The following is a 19235-nucleotide window of genomic DNA, read 5'->3' as shown; positions in this document are numbered from 1 at the left end:
AGTCAGCAGGGATTGAACAGACCATCTGAGTCTTCAGCTGTCTCTGAAATACCAAATGAGACTTTACTATCCCAGTTCTAATGACAAAAAAGCCCCTTTAGTACAATAGGTATATAAAAAGTCTGCACACCCCTGTTCAAATGTAGATTTTTGTGATGTATGAGATCAAGATAAATCTTAAAAAAAAACATTTCCACCATTAATGTGACCAATTATGTATCACTCAAGGCCAAAAAAAAAACAAAAATTGAGAGAATGCATTTGTACAAGTCTGCACACCCTCTTCTAACTGTGTTTGCACCGAAACACAGTTTGGTTTCATGGGACTATAACACATGTTCCTACATGCATTTGGGAGATTTCAAGTGTGCTTTTGCAAAAAAAAAAAAATTGAAACAAAGGTTGAACTTTGTGACCCTGATTCAAAAGGTTTGGTGAAGCACAGCACTGCCATCACGAGAAAAAAAAAACACAAAGAAAAAAATGGGCTGCTCTTCAGATTCATTCTTAGACAAGGTTGAGGAATTACAAACAGTGATATTTACCAGTCAGGGTTAGCGCAAAAACCCCAGACTTCTAAAAGAAAGCATTAAAATGTCCGTAAAAGTAACTAGAACAGTTCAACTTTATTTGGGGTTAATCAGAGGTACGATGGAAGTTGTGTGCTGACTCCCGTTTGAATGTGATTGGTTAACAGAGTTACATCCCCAATTCTACGAGGGTGTGCACACTTGTGCAACCACATTATCTTTTTTTTTTTTTTGGCTTACTCTAAACGTTTTCTCCCTTTTTTTTTTCAATTAAGTTGTGCAGGCTATAGATCGCATTAATGAAAAAGTTCAGAAACCATTTATCTTGGTTTCATTTTTTTACATCACAAAATCCTGCAATTTGAGCAGGGGTGGATAGATTTTTATATATCATCTATATACCCTGTACAAGCACTGTGTCAGTTCTTTGTCTTTTTACTCCACATGACCTTATTATACCTTATTGCCCTTTATGAAGGTGTCACCCTCTTGTGACTGATGCCCTCTCCTTCTTAATAAGCTTGAACACAAAGATACTCTATTAGTAGACACAGATGTCTTCAGCCTTCACTCGGCTGTCAGCGGCTTGCGTTTTTTCTCTTTTCCTGGACACAAACAATCAATACAACCGTGGTGGCACTTGAAGAAGAAACATGACCTAACTGAACTTGTTTGCTAAGTAGCATATTTATATATATATATATGAAATGTCAGAAAACAGAGTAAAGTGCAAAAGTCACCACCGGTTTTAATGACCTTTTTGACAGCAGATGTTTTGGTATATCAAAGCAGTAAATAATAGGGCAGGATTATGCATAAAATACACACAAAAAAAAAGACTTCCACTATACAAATGGGTGGCGAGAACAAATTTAATTTTGGTAGAAATCTGGATTAATCTGTCAATGTAGGAATTGATTTTCATTGATTGAGGCAAAATCAATGGAACTGTTTTGCTGTAGCTCCATTATTATACCACTTGCCTTTTCGTCATCCTCCATGACATTGTAATGGGAATGATGGCATTGCAAAAACAACTGATGGAGCCAACTCTTTAATCATAAGGGGTTATTATTATTTGTAGCCAAAATACAGACTGACACTTAATTTTAAGTTGTACTGATCCCTAATCATGTTGTTATTATCTTTAATTGTACCGTCAATATTTAAGTGACCTGAATTGCCGCTTGAATGGTCACTTAGTGATTGGAGGCAGAGTAGAATCAAATCCTTACACAAAAACACAGCAGAAATGAGATAATTTGTCCAAAGTTAACAGTACTATTTTCCCACGCAAGATCTTCTAAGCTCTCGGATGATGAAGGTGACCTCCATTTGACGTGCTTTGTGGTTTTCCTCCATTTTTATCACAGCAAGTGATATATGAGCTTCTTGAGCTCTGTAGTGTTATCTACTTCAGTGACAACGGACCCGCACACATGGATCAATAGTGAACACTCCTTAACTTGTGTGGCCACACGTTCAATCTTTTATTATTACCAGCACAGCCTCTGTTTGTGACCTTATAGCACAAAGGTGTCTGGGGGGGGGGAGAAACAATTCACTCTGAAATGAAGAGGGTTAAGATTGACTCAGCGAGATAACCTAAGCCACTGAGCTCTCAGCGGAACTGGGTTAAGTCAATTGTTATTTATTTACAGTAATGGGACTGCATAAAAACCCATTATGGTCCAGCTGTTGAGTGTTTTAGCACGTAACTGATGGGATAAATGTAGAATAAGGCTTGTATTTAGGAATTTTCTGACATTTGAAATAATGATTTAACGGCGAGGGCGGCACAGTGCTAGACTGGTTCGCACGTCCGCCTCACATTTCAGAGGTCGTGGGTTCGATCCCGGCTCCGGCCTCCCTGTGTGGAGTTTACATGTTCCCCCCGTGCCTGCGTGGGTTTTCTCCGGGTACTCCGGTTTCCTTCCACATTCCAAAAACATGCATGGTAAGTTGATTTGACACTCTAAATTGCCCCTAGGTGTGATTGTGTGTGCGGTTGTTTGCTCGTCTCTGTGTGCCCTGCGATTGGCTGGCAACCAATTCAGGGTGTCCCCCGCCTACTGCCCGAAGACAGCTGGGATAGGCTCCAGAACGCCTCGCGACCCTTGTGAGGATAAGCGATATCGATAATGGATTTAACGGCGAGTCAAAAATACATTTATATGAGGAATCGAGATGGACCCTTGATGTGTACCTGTCGAATATAAATAAATACAGTAGGCTAGGCTATTATTTTGTTGAGCCCGAGAGATAATGTATTGTCCCATGAAGCTCTTCAGAATTGTATAATATCTGCATAATTGATCCTCAAAAGACTTGATCAAATGCAATGAAAGCTAACAGTAATGCCAACTGACGCTGATAGGGAGAACACAAACACAGGTATAGACAGACTAGTGGATTGGATAAAAGCAGTGCGGAGGCCTGGGGCCGTGTGGCTGTTATCACTGCTGTCCTCTGTCCAAACCTCTGACAGTTACAGTGCAGGATAGCTTAACCGCACACACTCCTCCTGGCAACGACGTGTAGATGTGTGTGTGTGTTGGGGGAGTGTTCAGTTTTTTTTCTGTCACCCTGCATCTGCATTATATTATATATTTTATGTGTGGTAATTTATATAAATCAAACAAAACTTCACACCAGATTAATGGACATTTTGATTGCATAGATATATAAATCTGGACAATATCATCAGAGACAGATCACTATCTAAATCCAACGTTGCATAATTAAATCACATTGCTTGTGTCTCATTGCAGAATCCTTGCATCTCCAAAACTATCAGTTTTCAGGGAAACATAAGTTAAAAAAAAAGGCATGTTTGCTGACCCATTAAGGTTGAAATCATGCAATTTCAAGAGTGGGAAAAAAAACGAAACATAAATGGAACTGCACCTTTAGCTTCTTTATTGGCCCGTGCCCCAGCCCCTCATGAAATTTGCGCATCAGTTATATCATTTTAATGTAATGCAATGAACGTAACAAAAACAGCAAATGAAACCCAATTTGGTCAAATTAAAAGCAATAAAACAAAAAGGTGCTTGTAGTCGACCGCACAATAAATCTCAACAAAATATTAAAAACCTTTATCCAGGTAATAACTGTGTAGTCCTCCCATGTGCCACACTCCTATGATTTACAGTTTAATAAAGTTACACATTCATGAGATTCATTTGCAAAACAAATATAATGAAAGCAACGCGAGTGCCGAGACCACTTGACATATTTGCATGTAATATTAGCAAACAAATTAAAGATGCAGATTATTTGAATCGATCATTGTAAGCCGTGTAAAAAGTCATAAATATTGCGTTATGAGTGTCCATCTCATTAACTTTAATTATTTAAGTATGCTTCTGTTTGTGAATATTCATGGTGGGATATGTGCACGAGCGCATGTAACATTTCCATTTCCATCTACCTTTGTTTATGAAACCTGTATTCATTCATACATTCGTCGATGAATTCCCACGGGTGAATCAACAAGTTTGATTTCATCAGCATTTTGACAAAGTTTGGTTACCCCGCAGCACAGCTGTTAGAGCGCCGTCAATCTCATTAGGTGTAATTAAAATGTGACCTTGAAATAAATCAGAAGAAAGCCCTGGGACACCACCGCTTCTCATTTTGCAAGTAAACGGTTGCTATCGGAAAGTAATTACATGGTCGAGATGCGGTCTCTGTATCTAAATTTGATCTCATTCTATGGAGGAGCCAGTTCAGGAAGCTAGACCGCCCTTGCCCTTTTATTTTGATTACCCTGTTTACTTTTATTTACTTTTTTAAATTTTTTTTTTATCTATGGCCGCATTTTAGCACAGAGACACTCCATGACTACCATCCCTACAAATTGGAACTGGAAGATTACTGTTCAAGTCCTGCGACAGACCAACAGAAATTTCAGCTAGTTGTTGGAGAGATGCCCATCTGCATCCTGTGACTGCAGTGGCGGCAAATCGATTGGAGAGGTCATTGAGAAATGCACCAAAGATGACACATGCATGTCTGCCCAACGGCACACTCATGGTCGAGCAAAACTGCAGTGAAAACAAAATGGCATAAATGAAGGCCAGAGCTGTTTAGGTGAAAGACCCTGTGCGGTGAATTCAGATATGGTTTACATGGACAACATTTCTTTAATCCGATCAGAGTTCGGATTAAAATAATGAATGGATGCACAGTTTTCATAAACAAATATAACAAATAACATATTGATCAACAATATTGATCCAATTATGACTTATGTGTTCCTGCATCATATTTTCGATCGGAAAAAAATATTTTGACCAAATATACTGGTAGTCGTAGTAGAAGAAGCCGTTGCGATTTCCGTGTCAACAAAATTTAGCTCCGTCCATTTCTGCGTAAAACGTTAGCGTTATTACGCGTATTTTTTCCGTTGTTACGTCGAGTTATCACTTCCTAATGGAGCTGCAAATGTAACAGTTTGGTTTTGTGCCCGCCATGTCTTTCACTCGCTCTGCTTCCACAAGCTTCCGGGAATGACGGAAATGCATATACTGACATCACAGACATGCGCGGTAAAGACGGTTTGTAACGAAATTTCGGAAGAAGTGTTTTCATGCGGGCCGATTGGATTATCAATCGACATACGCCACCCATCTTGTTCGTAATAAAATCTTGATCGGAATAGGCTTGATCGGGTCAGAATATTCAGAATGGAGTGTGTACATGATGCGTTTTTGTTCCGATCAGGCTTTTAATCCAAATAAATGTGTACATGTAAACTTGGTTTCAGGCATTAAAACGTAATGGAGCAATTTCTGCCTACTTTCGGGTGTGGTCACTGGTGTTGCTCAGCCTAATTGTATGTTTTTCATGTCTCCACCCGGGCTAATTAACCATCGCTATTAATGATCATCAAACGTTTGCACTTCCCTCATCAGCCAGTCTTGTTTTGTTATGCCCATCCTTGTTTCGCCCTTCCTCACCATTGCACCTTCCTCCGTGCAGCTATTCGATTTCTTCACCTAATTTTCTCCCTCTGCCCACCCAAGGGACCTCTCTGTCCTCTAATCCCCCTCTGAGATGATTAACCCCCCCCTCTCCCCGTACCACCAAACCACCACCGCTCTGTCTTTCATAGACCTTTGTCTGTCTCAGTTCTTTACGCTTTTAATTGAAGCTTTCTCTTTTCATTTAACTCTTGCTTCAAAGCATTTAGCATCTCCAGTGACATATTAAATCCTGTTGGTGTTTTCTCTTTTGTTCCCATCCATTCGGAATACCGCTTATCACTCCGTTTTGCAATTTATTGCCACTAATTAACTTGATATGTATTGTTTGGATTGTGAAAGCTGTACAGCTCTCGCCACAAACACAATTTTTTGCATTTTTCTTTTCACTTCCCACCTCGGATCCCACTTTAGGGTCAGTCCGTATGAAATCATCCACAAAAGTTCCCTTCCCGTCTGGCAAATTTTGAAGTGGGTTAGGGTGGTCGGAATGGTCTTTCTATGATGCTGACTTGTATGGACTTGGATAAATTCCCTGTGTAATATTTGAAATCAAATCATCCTGTTATCACTCCGCCTGTCCCGCCACCATCTGGTACCTCTAGTTAATATGTTCTTTCGAATATCCAACCATTTTATTGGCACATTCGTCCAAATGAACCGCCGGGCGCCATCTCATCATAGCAGGAAAAAGGCCACCGGAGGTGTGCCTCTCGCCGCCTTCTGACAAGGCGACAGCAGCACGAAGTACTGACAGGTAATCCTGGGATGATGATAATGAAAGACGGAATATTAAAAAAGAAATGACAGAGAAGAGATTAAAAGCAAAAGGACTGGGAAAGTAGAAAGGGAGGGATGAGGCCGGCGACGTGCTTCGTGGCACGGGGGGTCAACGTTAGATTCCACCACGGAATGCTAGATGAGGCACGGGCGCGACGAGAGACGGGATGACAAGGACCGAGGAGGGGAAAACAAGGCAGCTACGCCGGCGAATCTGCATAAGCATCGAGGCGTGGTCCCGCTCAAAGCTTGGGAGACTGTCGTCGTACGAGGGGAACTATCAGGGGCAGCCACTAAAGACAAGAGGACGCCTTTCATGGCCTCTTTCTATTCCCACATCAATGACAACATCACATACTTAATCAACACAATCGCTTTGTAGCTAAACAACGTCCTAATTTGAGCCCCAGTTGTCCTACTGCTTCACAATTGTTTGATTATGTCAGCGTCTCCATCATTGTAAAGGTTATGCTTTGTGTGATTACTTATGGGACTCCCATGCATGTTGTTTCAAATGAATATGGGCTGTTCAGTCAGGGCTGATTGGCATACTAATGTGACACTCACAGACGCTCAGTGAAAATAAATGTGTGCCCATTGTCTGCTTGGGCCTGCGTGGTGGTCAAACAATTTAGCACCGCGGCTACTTTTAGTCACATTAACAAGCAGGGACAGCTGCCTACTTATTGCCACTTTTTAACTTGTTCATGTCGTTATTTGTAAACTGTAGAGAATACTGTTCAAAGTGTTGTACACAGGCGAGAGAGTCAAATGTTACATAGATTACATAGAATGAGGTATCTAAGTATTACTTGTAATGTAGCGTATCACAATGGGTGAAACAAATCTCTTTCAGCCATTGTGGGGACGGACACATTCAGTGACCTTTGTGCACACAGAGTGATGACGGCTTGACAGACAGAGGTCCGCCGAGAGACGCAGAAGGCTGCGCAGGTGAACAGAGGATATGTTGGCTTTGATTTAGAGGGGAAGATGCAGAGTGCGCTGACAGGATCACTCGGGTCAGTTATCGAACTTTCGAGTGGCGGCGCTGTCATTTGTCGTAGCCTACGCATTACTCAATATCAAACACGGTTAGAACTTATCACCTCCAAATAGTTTGCTTGGAAGATTGGAACACACGTATTTTATGAAATGCGGCTGTTCTGGTTTACAAGTTAGTTGAAAATAAGTTACTTCTGTTTTTTGCTGTTGTTGTTGTTTCATAGCACACGTAAGAAAAATGGATTTTGCAGGATCTGTTTTGGGGGATGCATTTACTGTTTTGCAAATTTCAATTTGGATCCGGGAAATGTACCAAAGCAACTGAGAAAAACTGTAACATGCTACTGTATGCTACATATATTTCTTTCAGCGAATGAAGCTCACTAGCAATGGTCACTACACTCTAAAAACAGTTGGGTTAAAAATAACACAATTTTGGGTCAAAAATTGACTGATACACAAATTGGGTCAATTTCACCCACTTTCTTGATTGTTTTGTACAAAACAGCCCATCTTCTGGGGGTTGTTTTGTACAGAGGAACTATCAGCCCATTTTTGGGGGTTGTTTTGTACAGAACTACCCATTAATGGGGTTGATTTCTGTAAAAACAACCAATAAAGTTGGGTCAAACTGACCCAAGTTGTGGATCGGTCCAATTTTGAACCAAAATGGTGTTATTTTTAACCCAACTGGTTTTAGAGTGTAGTGTCCCTGACGGACAGTTTGGCATACTATTTGGCGTGTTGCAACCAATATGTAACGCTGTCCTCTCTCTCACACACACACACACACACCCACCCACATCAGTTTGCGTGTGCATGTAAACAACCTCGCACTGAGACCTTGATGACGTGAGCAGTATATGCGAGAGCGTGGTCGCGCATTAGCTTGATGACCTCCATGCACATGTCAGTCAGAGGCCACAGTGACTTGTTGTCATACGATGATGAATCAAGGCGAATGTTGTCATGACCTCAAACAAGATGCAGCACATTACAAATGCATTAGTGCACCAACACAGTAAAGGAGAGAGCACCTTGCGCACGCCAGTCCTGCAAATGTGCCCTTTATGCACAGTTTATTTTTCCGTTTATTGATTGCTTCATTAACACATATTAACCGGCTCACAGTGTGCCAGCTGTATTATATCTTCATGTAATTTCCTCTTCACAACTCAGCCAGGGGAAGGATTCTCATTTGTGCGCAGAGCCGAAAGCAACGGCGGATATCATCAATCAATTAGATTAATTAAAATGAAATAAGGCTTGCGCATGTGCGCTCTGCTTTAACAAGTTAGTAGACGGATACAACTAGCAGCAGCCCCGCAGAAAAGATGATTATGTTCGCTTTTATTTAATCACTTTCAGAGATGTTGATTTTTTTGATTTTTTTTTTTATGTGTTCTGTGTGCATTCAGATAATATTTTTCTTTGGCACCTCTGTGCACTAATCTCATTTTGACTCGAGGCGCCAACAGTGAACTGTAGGGCGTAATGAACCCCCCCCCCAAAAAGAACATAGAAGCTGTTGCGAATAGGAGTCATCAGTAAGCCAATCACGAGCATTCTCAGGGAACAGATTAAAATCCTGGCTCAAATACGTATTTGACTGTGGGACACTGAATTGCTTTGTGGTCCTGTGAATTAGGGCATATTGAGCCAAAATCAGCAACTCTGCCTGTTAGATGTTTTTTTTTTTTCATTGGCTTGTAAGGTTGCAGCAGTAATTGAACACTCGCTTTGAAAAGTAATGTTTTTCCCTGTGCAAAGGCAACTGTTGTTTTTTTCTCTTTCCCTATTAAAGATTTTTTTTTTCGGCTAGATTCTCTGATTAAAGTCCTTGTGGCAGTTGACTAAAGAACATAGTGAAGTCTGACTCACGCTGTGAACTGCGTACTACGTATCAGAGACGTGGGCTGGCATTTTAAAATCGCTTTAACTTTGACATGCAGGATTTGAGTGCTTTTGACTATAGAAACCCCCCAAAACGTCTCAATGTTGTACATCAGTTCATCGTTTTTAAAGAGGTGCCCTTAAAATGATTCTGTCTTCAAAATGTGGTAGAAATGCACTTGTGCAATGGAAAGGTTGTCCTCTGCTAAGTTCTGAGCAAAGAAACCTAATGTGACAATGCAAACATTATAACGGTGTGTTACCTAGTGATGGTTGGTGCTGTTTGACACAAGGAAGGCTATAATTAAGTCGGCTTAATGCACTTGAATTTGGTGCGCATTGATCCCCTTGCCGCTAATGTCCCGTGCTGACATGACTAGTTAGCCTTATTAAGTGCACACTTGCGACTGCGGCAGGCCGTTATTACGTTACAAAAGGCTCAGGGACTGCGAGTGCATTCTCACGGGCTGCGAGGATGAACTCAAGCAAGCTTGTTTTCAGTGGAAGAAAGAAAGAAAGGAGTTGCCTTGAAATCTTGCTTTGTTCTCTCACAAGTGGCAGAGGAGCACTTGATGGCGACGCTGGAATAGTTTTCAGGTGAGAAAACCGAGGAGAGTGTAGGCCAGAATTGTAGCAAACGCTGCATCATTCATGACTTGAAGAAATGCATCTTTTGCGAGAGCAGCTTTCTGCCGTGGTTCGCCTGCTTGAATACGAGATTTAGGAGATTAAGATGCAGAAACTCGACAGTCTCACAAAGGGACGCTTTTATTTTGAGAAAATGCAAACAGTCGGCTTTCATGGAGGACTACAGAAATCGGCAAATATTGACTGTTGAGAGGCTGAAATCCCGAAGTTTTGGACAATTTTCAGTGAAGCAAGGTCTCTAAACGATTAATCGATTAGTGAAAATAGAGGAAGTCTGCTGAAGAAAGTTAACTATGTAAATACTACTGTATCCCAAAAAATGTAAAAGCAATGTTTCTACATGAAATAAATGTGTTTTTTTTATTTCAAAGTTATCTAGCCTCGAGGTCATGATTGGAACGCAAAACATTGCTTTGATTCGAAATGGGCAGTGCCTCTCTTTTTTTCAAATCATGATGTGTTCTCGATGTTTTCTGCTTACTGCCAGCATGAACTTGAAAACCAAAAACTACTCAAATACCTTTCTCTAGCCTTACACTGTATCTGGTCGGGTTCACATAAAAATAGCATGCATGAGTGGTGTCAGAAAGCTTGCAGTAGAGACTTTTAAAATTCCTTTTAGAAGTGGAGATTTATGTTGTGACTGCATTATAGCTCGTTTTTCTGGTTTATTGTCATGAAGAGGACGAGTCAAGGCTCCTTTGAGGCAAGCATCCAACCACCGCTGGGTTTTAATTTCACTTCATTGCTTTCCGTTCCTTCCTCATGCTCTCACGCTTGGCTTGGTTTGGATGGAACTGTGCCGTGTTAATGTGGCTCGAGCGGCTTCAGGCTGACGCTTGAGCCCGGCCATCCCTCGGCGCACTTACACATAGTACACGCCAACCACGCTCATTCACTGGTGGCGTAATTGTAACCAAGAGATCACCGCTATTCCTTACATGGACTTTCTTCAGCACACAGACACTAGCGCGGCACCACTATTCGGGCTTTAACGTTTGATTCTGGTGGCAATTCCCCAAGCGTGCCGGACAGTCCTCGTTCCACTTGGCGTATATGGCGCACAACAAACAGGCAGACTCTTGCCTTTTGTTTAGGTTGATCATTTGTTCAAAACATGTTCCCCCCTCTTCACTGGAAGCTGGATAACATTAATGGGAGTTGGCGTGAGTTAGGACACACTTCTTAGGTCCCGTCACAATAACCCGCCTCCACATCTTTGTCCATTTTTTCAGCCCACGGTGACGGAAGCACACACAATGTTTGTGGTAGTTTTTGGCGCGAGCGTTCCGATGAAAGGCCCTGATGATGTGGAATCGGAGGTGACAGTTGAGGCAGGTGAGTTGATGGGCACGGAGAAGGGGAGCGAGGGGGAGACAGACATGGGGGGTAATTGGGACAGGCAAGTGAGGCTGGAGAAGGAAGTGAGCTGGAAGGAATAGTGACGTGAGAGATGAATTGCTGATGATGAGAATGGGATGATGTCTAAAAAAACAAACTCATCCACTTGCCTTCCGCATTACAACTTCATGTCTAAAGTCTTCCCAGAGGAGCGAAAGCTGCTACGAGCAACCACATTCAGCCCTCCATTTTTGATGCCGCTTATCCGAGTTGCGTAACCGGAGGCTATCCCAGCTGACTTTGGCCAAGAAGCGGGTTACACCGTGGACGGGTCATCAGACAATCACAGATCTGACCAACAAACATTCCTCCGTATGAGCAATGGAGAGTCGAAAATAAACCTGTTTTGGCGATATGGAAGGAAACCAGAGTAGCCCGGAGAGAACATGCAAACTCCACACCGAGTCCATATGGTGAGCCATATGTGCTTTGCATTCAATTCAGGCATCGGGGCCATTTTTAATCCCAGCTCTGGAGGCTCATTTTAGATAGAAGAAATGCTCAATTCCCCAAAGTACAGTATTCAAGGGACGGGAGAGAAAACATGTTTGTAGTCAACCACAAACAAGCCAGAGGCTGCCTTCCTATGAGCAGGAATTTCCAATTTTCTTTCCGACAGATGGAACCGAGGTTTGGTGCAAGCACTTCTTTTTCTTTGCCTCATTCATTTTCCCATTTTGTCCTCCTTCATTCCTTTCTTCCATATCATTCCATCTTGTCTTTATGTTCCCCCTTGCCTCTCTTCTTCCGCGGTCAAGGTGATAACTATGTTTCCTCTTTTCTTGCCAAGAGAAAGGCACATCTTGATTTCTGTTAGTTGGCTGCCGCCCATCTCTTTCATCAAGGTCTTGCTTGTTTTCCTTCTTCATTTTGTCAACTTGCCACTCTCCATTCAGGTGAGATGAGACAAAATTGGACCCCACTATGTGTGGCCAGTGTGTCTTTGCATCTCAAGCAGCTTCTGTTTGAACAGATATAGGCGCACATATGCAGCATGTGCACCCAATGTTTGACAATCCCTTTCATGTATCTTTTTTTTTTAGATATTGTCATTTTATAAGTAAGTCTGATGTGTTGGCGATAATTATGTTCTCCATAGATTTACTACACGGGCCAAATGTGTTACAAGCAATTAAACAATACAACATGATTTTAGAGCAAAGTCAGTGGATCTGAGATACAAACAATGTTTTAAAGTAGGAGTCCTCAGTTTTGTATGCTTTACATGTATTTTTTAAATGTTGTTTACTAAACTTGTGGTAAATTTGTTTACTTTATTCATTTACCTGGAAAGTAATGATGACCACTGCGCATAGACTATAATTTTATACAATAGCATTTGTTTGAGCTTCAAAATTATTTTTCTCCCCGTTGGATATATAAATAATCTGTACCAGAGTCAAAGTGTTGACATCATTATCATACATGTGTTGAAAAAAAAAAATTTAAAAAAAATAATAATAAAAGTGAAGTGTGAGCGCTAATAAAACCTCAACTTTTACAAGTGGCAAAGTATATGATGACATTTTGAATATGATACTCACACAAATTTCACTATTCTTTTTTTCTTGCACATTAGACTTAATTCATCTTAATCTTCATATAAAATTTGAAAAGGGGTCTGCATTTCGCCAATAAAAGACAATTTGATACATACAGCATTTATGCTGTGCATCTCTCCAATAAAATACGATTCGATACATTTCTGGATATATTTTCAAGTGTATCAATTCGATTTGATGCACTCACATCTTTCAAATCAAAACCGATTTTCCGATTTCAAGTCGGTTTTCATTACACTCCTAATTGCTATGCGTCACATACAGGGCAACCCATTTAAATGTAAAAGTATTCTAAAAAAAAAAAAAAAAAAAGTATTGAGACATCTACTTTTGGTAAAAAAAATAAAATAAAATAATCTAATTTGTACTCACATGTGGTGTCTCATCACACTCTCACTGACGTACAGTAATTGAGGATGTTTGCAATTGTGAGCACCTTGTTTTGTCCTATTTTAATTACAGTTAGTCATCATCCTCTATACCCATCTCCGTTGCCTGTAATTGTTTTTCTTTGTAATTTCTTTTCACCCATTTGGCGGAGCTCGTCTCCGTCCCGTTGAAGCTCCCCTTGCAACCCAAATTAACACCCTCATCTATCTCGCTTGCCTCTGCATCCATCTACTCCCTTGCTCCAAAACACCCCACTCTTTGTCTCGCAGTCTTTCTCTACCGCAGCTCCCCATCCGTTAATTTCACACACTCATTTATTGTTAGTGAAACACATTTATGTGAACTCATCAATGCCCTCTCCCTGGCACATTTTGGATCCCTCGCCTCTAAATCCTTGATTCCATTTTTTTTTTTAATTCCCTTTCTCTTTCGCTCTCTCTCGCTCTGTCTCTTTCTCTCTCTCTTTCTCCATTGCGGCTTCCCTCCAATGGGATCATTTGGCAGTAGCAGACAGGCTCTTATAGCCCGGCCGCAGTGCATTGAATGATGACCGCAGGAGGACACAGAGACATATAGTTAAGCGTCCAACCAGCCCCGTTTTTTTCTCTCTCCTTCCAGGAAATAAATCTGTCATGTTTTGTCGGCTAAGGTTCATCTGTGGTCACTTTGTCAGACAATAGCGTTATCAATCTGCAACTAATACGTGCTCCTGCAAAGTAGACAATCCATATGAAGTCTACTTAGCTGCAAACATGCAGCGGGAATGTTCACATGAATGCACACACACTCTCAGAAATATTCAAATACACACCTCAAGCCATCACTTTGGCCGCTGGCGGCGCTTCTACACTCTGCTGCGCTGTCTCCTGTTTGCCTCTAAATCGGGGGTGTCAAACTTAGTTTTTGTCGGGGACCACATTGTAGTTATGGTGTCCCTCGGAGGGCCGTTACGACTGTGAACCCAAATGAATGCATGATCGCCTTATATGATCACATTTACACAACAAATGGACGGATAGCTGGTTTTGAAATTAGAAGCCGGTAAGTACTTGTTTGTTCAATTATTTTTCAATGTATTTTTTAGGGGAGGATTGGGAACAAAAACACATTGCCGTATCTCATATCTCACTGTTGTTAAAAGTGAAAACAATTTGAATTTGCGGGGCACATGAAATGAGGTTGTGGGCCGAATCCGGCCCCCGGGCCTTGAGTTTGACACCTGCGCTCTAAATGATCAAATTCACATCAAGCACTAAACCGAAACCAACATGAACTGTTTTCGAGACAATTATTCTGCCCCAAGACTTTATGAGGCTTACAATGTTTATTATAAGCGAATGGGATTCACATCACTGATGTCATCTCATGTTTATGTGCAACGTGTTGCTTAAACAGAGCAGTCAGAGAGAGGAAGGAATGGTTTTGTGGCTGTAGTTTGCAGCTGCACTGCGCCATCCTGTTCCTCATAGTTTGGTTACCTCATTGAACTGCAAAGGGCGAGCATTTTCTACATCACTTGTCCCCATGCATGTAGACAAAACAGCAAGAACAGTTTATCTTAAAGTGTTCAGTTAATCTCACATGCATGTTTCTAGAATATGGCAGCAAGCCAGAGTACCTGCAAATACGGGCAGAACGTGCAAACTCCACACAAATGGTTTGAACCCGGAACCTCAGGTCCACTGTGCTGACACTTTAAGTGTATATTTGTTCTTAATTTAAAAAAAAAAGCTCAACACGTCTTTGTTGTTTCAACACTGACACTATTTAATAGAGTTTTTTCCGCCCGCTATGTCACTTCAGATGCTGCATAGGACCCACTAGAACAGTAATGTCAAAATGTCTTATTTAAAATGGGGAAATAAATGCAATGATTATAATCCACAGAAAAAAGCAAACTGGAGGTATTTGTTTCACCATAGTGTCTATGAACACTAGCTCTATTAAGTACGTTTTTTTTTAATGCAAAAGTGTAGGTTTGTCAGGAAAAAAAACCCATCTATATGATACTATAGTTAACCAACCATGCATATTTGATTGTTTCACTGTAAGAGGTCCTGCGTCCAAGTGGGATATTTCTGACTTCAAAGCAACACTCACAAGTCCGCCGAATCAGTAAACAGCCCAAATTTCCAAAGCTATGTGCTGATTCAGCAAAGTATACGTGTGAAAGCACCCTGTGTGATTAGTGTAGCTCAACCTTGGGCCAGTGGGCAAACTAAATCTCAATGCATTGACTATATAAGCAATGACCTTCAGGAATCACTTTGAGCTCAGTATGCAGCACACAAAGTGCAGGCTGCCAAGCAAAAACGACACTAAGTTTAGAATGTGCTGTGTGCAGGGAATGCTGCATCAATGTGCGAGGCTAGCTACCACCTAGCATCTCTTAGCGAGTACAGTTGAATTTGATCTGAGCAAGGCCAGCAAGTGATGACTGCAAAGGGTGTCCCCACTCTTCTGCGGTGTTCTTTGCACTTTGCTGCATCAACAGAATTGAGGTAATCTAAATGATGCGCTTGACTTTGACCTCTTCTCTGCGATCAGTGGGCGGGCTGCTTCTCATGTTGCAGTCCTTAACTTTGCAAGACAAAGACAGCCACGAACACAGTTTTCGGCCAAAATACTCATAAACAGTAAGGCTAAAAAGCCAACAGTATCCTAACGCATGATGCAGATGATGCAACTCACAACACAAACGATGAACACGGCACACAAGGGTGGACTGCTTCTCATGGTTTTAGGCAATCCGGACCTGATGTTTAGTACCATTAATACAATAATTCTCAACTTCTTAAAGAGAAAAAAAAAGCATACTGAGGCAACTTTTAAGTTGACGTATTAGCGGGTGTGAAATATCTCTTGAAACTGAAGAAAATAAGCATCTAACACTAATGTACTGTAATGGCAAAACCGACAAGGTGGAGTAAGTCTCAAAATGGAAATTTAACGTACAAATGCAATAGCGGGGCTATGTTTAATCTTTAAGTAAATATATTATGTAATTGTTGCTTGAACACTTTATTGTCCTGAATATTGGCACTTGTATAATAGGGCTTTATGGAAAAATGTCAACAATGAAATTCACCCACCCCCCCTACAAAAAATAAAAAAATAACTAGTGATTTAATGCATTTTTTTCTGGCTACACTCAGCACTTCTGAATGGCGCCCATTTTTTATGGGTGTGGCCTGCTTTTTTTTCATCTCAGCCCGACTATGTCAGTGAAGGAAGGAGGCAAGCATTGTAATATTGCTTCCCGGCTTCCTTTGGCATGTTTTGGTGTCTGGAAATGGTGACCAACGGTCACCAAAATTCATATGAACAGCTCTACTCATGTCCATTTCAAACGGTGAAAATATAAATGGGATCAGTACAATATTTTGAATTTTATTGGCATTAAATGTGAGCTCCCATGAAGAAAAGCCATTATCCCCTCCACAAAATTGAAAATATTGCGCATGCAACAAGGCCGCCCAACAAGGGGTGCAAAAAATGGATGGACTTCCAGTGATGAGGCCGACCCTCTAGACCGTTTAAGAAAGCCTCATTTTTGGATAGTCGATGAAGGGTGGAGCGCTAGAAAGGGATTAAAAAAGGAAGTCAAGCTAACTCTTATAGATTTAAATTGGATATATAATGACCTATGAAGAATTCAGCTGACGAAAAGCCTCTCAGAGCGTATTGTGTGCATATTTTGGGGATTTAACAAAGAAAGCAAATCTGGCACGAAAGAAACTTTATGTAAGCTACTTATTTTCTCATTTGCTTATAAGTCAACCGTGGAGAGTCTAATCCTTGTGATATTTTCAGAGGTTGAAGTGGGCACAAGTAGAGATGTACACATAAATGTTGGTGCTGATTGATGGCCATTTTTGGAAACTATTAGCAATCAATCTACAATGATTTTGAATGGACAAACCTTGCCCGGTTCCTCCCGTGACTCCCACCAAGACATGGGAAAAGGGGGAGGGGCATGGTTATATTGCTGACTAGACAGGGGTGTTTTGAGAGTAGTAGTTATTTACTGATTTCTCGGCAAAAAAAATCATTAAATTGAAAATGCAAGATGATGTCATTTCCCTGATTGAAAATAATACATGAGTTGAGCTTGTTAGTGAAAAGTGGACCATCCCGACCGGATGATCCCTTTAAGCTGCAGTGCAGTATGTGTGTTTAAGTGTGTGTGCGCCTCCCTCATCTGAAAATGCTGCAGTCTTCGTCATGCCTCTCTGCCTCGCAGTGTGATGCAATTGTCTTGTTTTTTTCCCCCTCGGTGATAGAGTCTTGTTGCGGGATACCATATTTTCTGCTTTTTAAAAAAACGGTAACTCCAGTCAATTTAAATAGTGTCATGCGTAAGAAGTCGACCTTCAGATAATTAGAAAAAATGTCTTAAATGTCTCCCAAAGTCATTCCTGTGGCTGTATTTGTTTATCCGCTCCCATTGAAGCCAAGACTTTGAGAATTTGCTATATTTAATGTATTATATCATTATGAATATTATTTTAGTTAATTTGTTATATTTTTGTCCTAAACAGTTACTTTCCCCCTCTGCTATTTATAGCAAACAGGGCACCCCATTTTCAAAATAAATCCCCTCTGAGTGTTTTCAAAACAACATGACTAAATTACTTTCTTTTTTTTTTTTGGTCCCTTTTGTTCATTTGTCCTTTCTTCTTTACAATTATCCCATTCACCGTCCAATGCGCTCTCCATTTCTCGACATATTTCGATTTCAGCCTCTTTGTCCTCTTGTCTTTTTGTGAATGGAGCAGCTTCATCACCTTATTACAGCTTCCTTTTCTACTCTGTGGACAACATTCGCCCATCGGGTCTCCTGCATTACCGCCTACCCAAATAAAGAAAGGAAAACACAATTTGTATTCTGGACCACGTCTGGGACGGGAGAGGAGAGATACTGAATAAGAAATCAAAGAAGGGGGGCTTGTTAAAATCACAGTTTGGAAGGAGATTTTGGACTCTTGACATGATGTGCCTGAGAAGCTTTTGAAAACTTTGAGTCGTTGGGGTCAATTCTGTGAACAACAAACAAAGCAAATGTAGTAGGGTGAAATAGTGATCAAACAGCAAAATATAGGCTACTCATGCTATGGAGTCCCATTGTTTGATCAACTAATCAGAGCCTTTCAGCAAGTAATTTAAAAAAACTAATACAATTATAAGACATTTAATTTCGTAATTGGTTGTGTTTTATTTTATATGCAATAGAAATAAAGTCCCCAATTTGGAGATTCATGATGGGTCTGCCATGCCAACTTTCATCTCTGTATACACATGGAAAAAAAAAGGTCATTTGAGTGCATTTGACTAAGGTGGATTTTGTCAATTACAAATTAGTTTTGAATTGTTTATTGTTCATGGATGTGTGTCTTCTCATCAAAATGGGCTGGCACGCTTGGAGGATGAAATCAAAAACTGCACTCAAACAAACAAAGCCATGCTGACCTGGTACATAGAAGACCACCTTGGCAGAGGTAAGTCTGACTTTAATCCCCAGGAGAGGTTTTTTGCTTTAACTCTTTAGTATTTAAACCCATCATAAATTCAGAGCTCAACGTACATACTCACAGATGGATCGCACAGCATGCATTCATTAAGAGACACAGTAGGGGCACTGTGTAAATATTGTCATAATAATTCATGTTAAAACCGATACTGACGGTGACTGCACCGCTGCATAATCAGCCCTTCATATTTATGGAGATGTCAAACATACGCAGGGATCGAATGTTCCATTTTTCTGCAATATGGATCAAATGTTTATCGTTTTTGATCTATTTCGGGTATTTGAGTTGTAATCGAGCCATCCCCCCCCCCTCCCCCCACCTGTGAATGGAAATGGAATCCCGTTTGTCTACTCCTAACATCTTCATGCCATGAACTGGCACACTCTCAGACAGGCAGATCAAAAAAATGGGACAGTGCCATTACTGAACACAATCCTATACGTGTGGCCTGCTAACATACAAGATGGTACCTCACAGTGTCTCTTCACTTTTCACAACCCTTCAACC

At 41.0% G+C, this 19235-nt stretch overlaps 1 protein-coding gene across 1 annotated transcript in view; it reads right to left on the bottom strand.

Moving 5' to 3' along the window:
* The window catches only part of pvalb6 (parvalbumin 6), a 29178-nt gene that overhangs the window by 1851 nt on the left and 8092 nt on the right, over positions 1-19235 (bottom strand). The gene's annotated exons all lie outside the window — the stretch shown is intronic.

The sequence above is a fragment of the Filicampus tigris genome, chromosome 16, assembly GCF_054856515.1.
Source record: "Filicampus tigris isolate MCC_2025a chromosome 16, RoL_Ftig_1.0, whole genome shotgun sequence".
Lineage (NCBI taxonomy): Eukaryota > Metazoa > Chordata > Actinopteri > Syngnathiformes > Syngnathidae > Filicampus > Filicampus tigris.
Note: the sequence above shows the minus strand (reverse complement) of the source record. Positions and strands in the feature narration are given on the sequence as shown.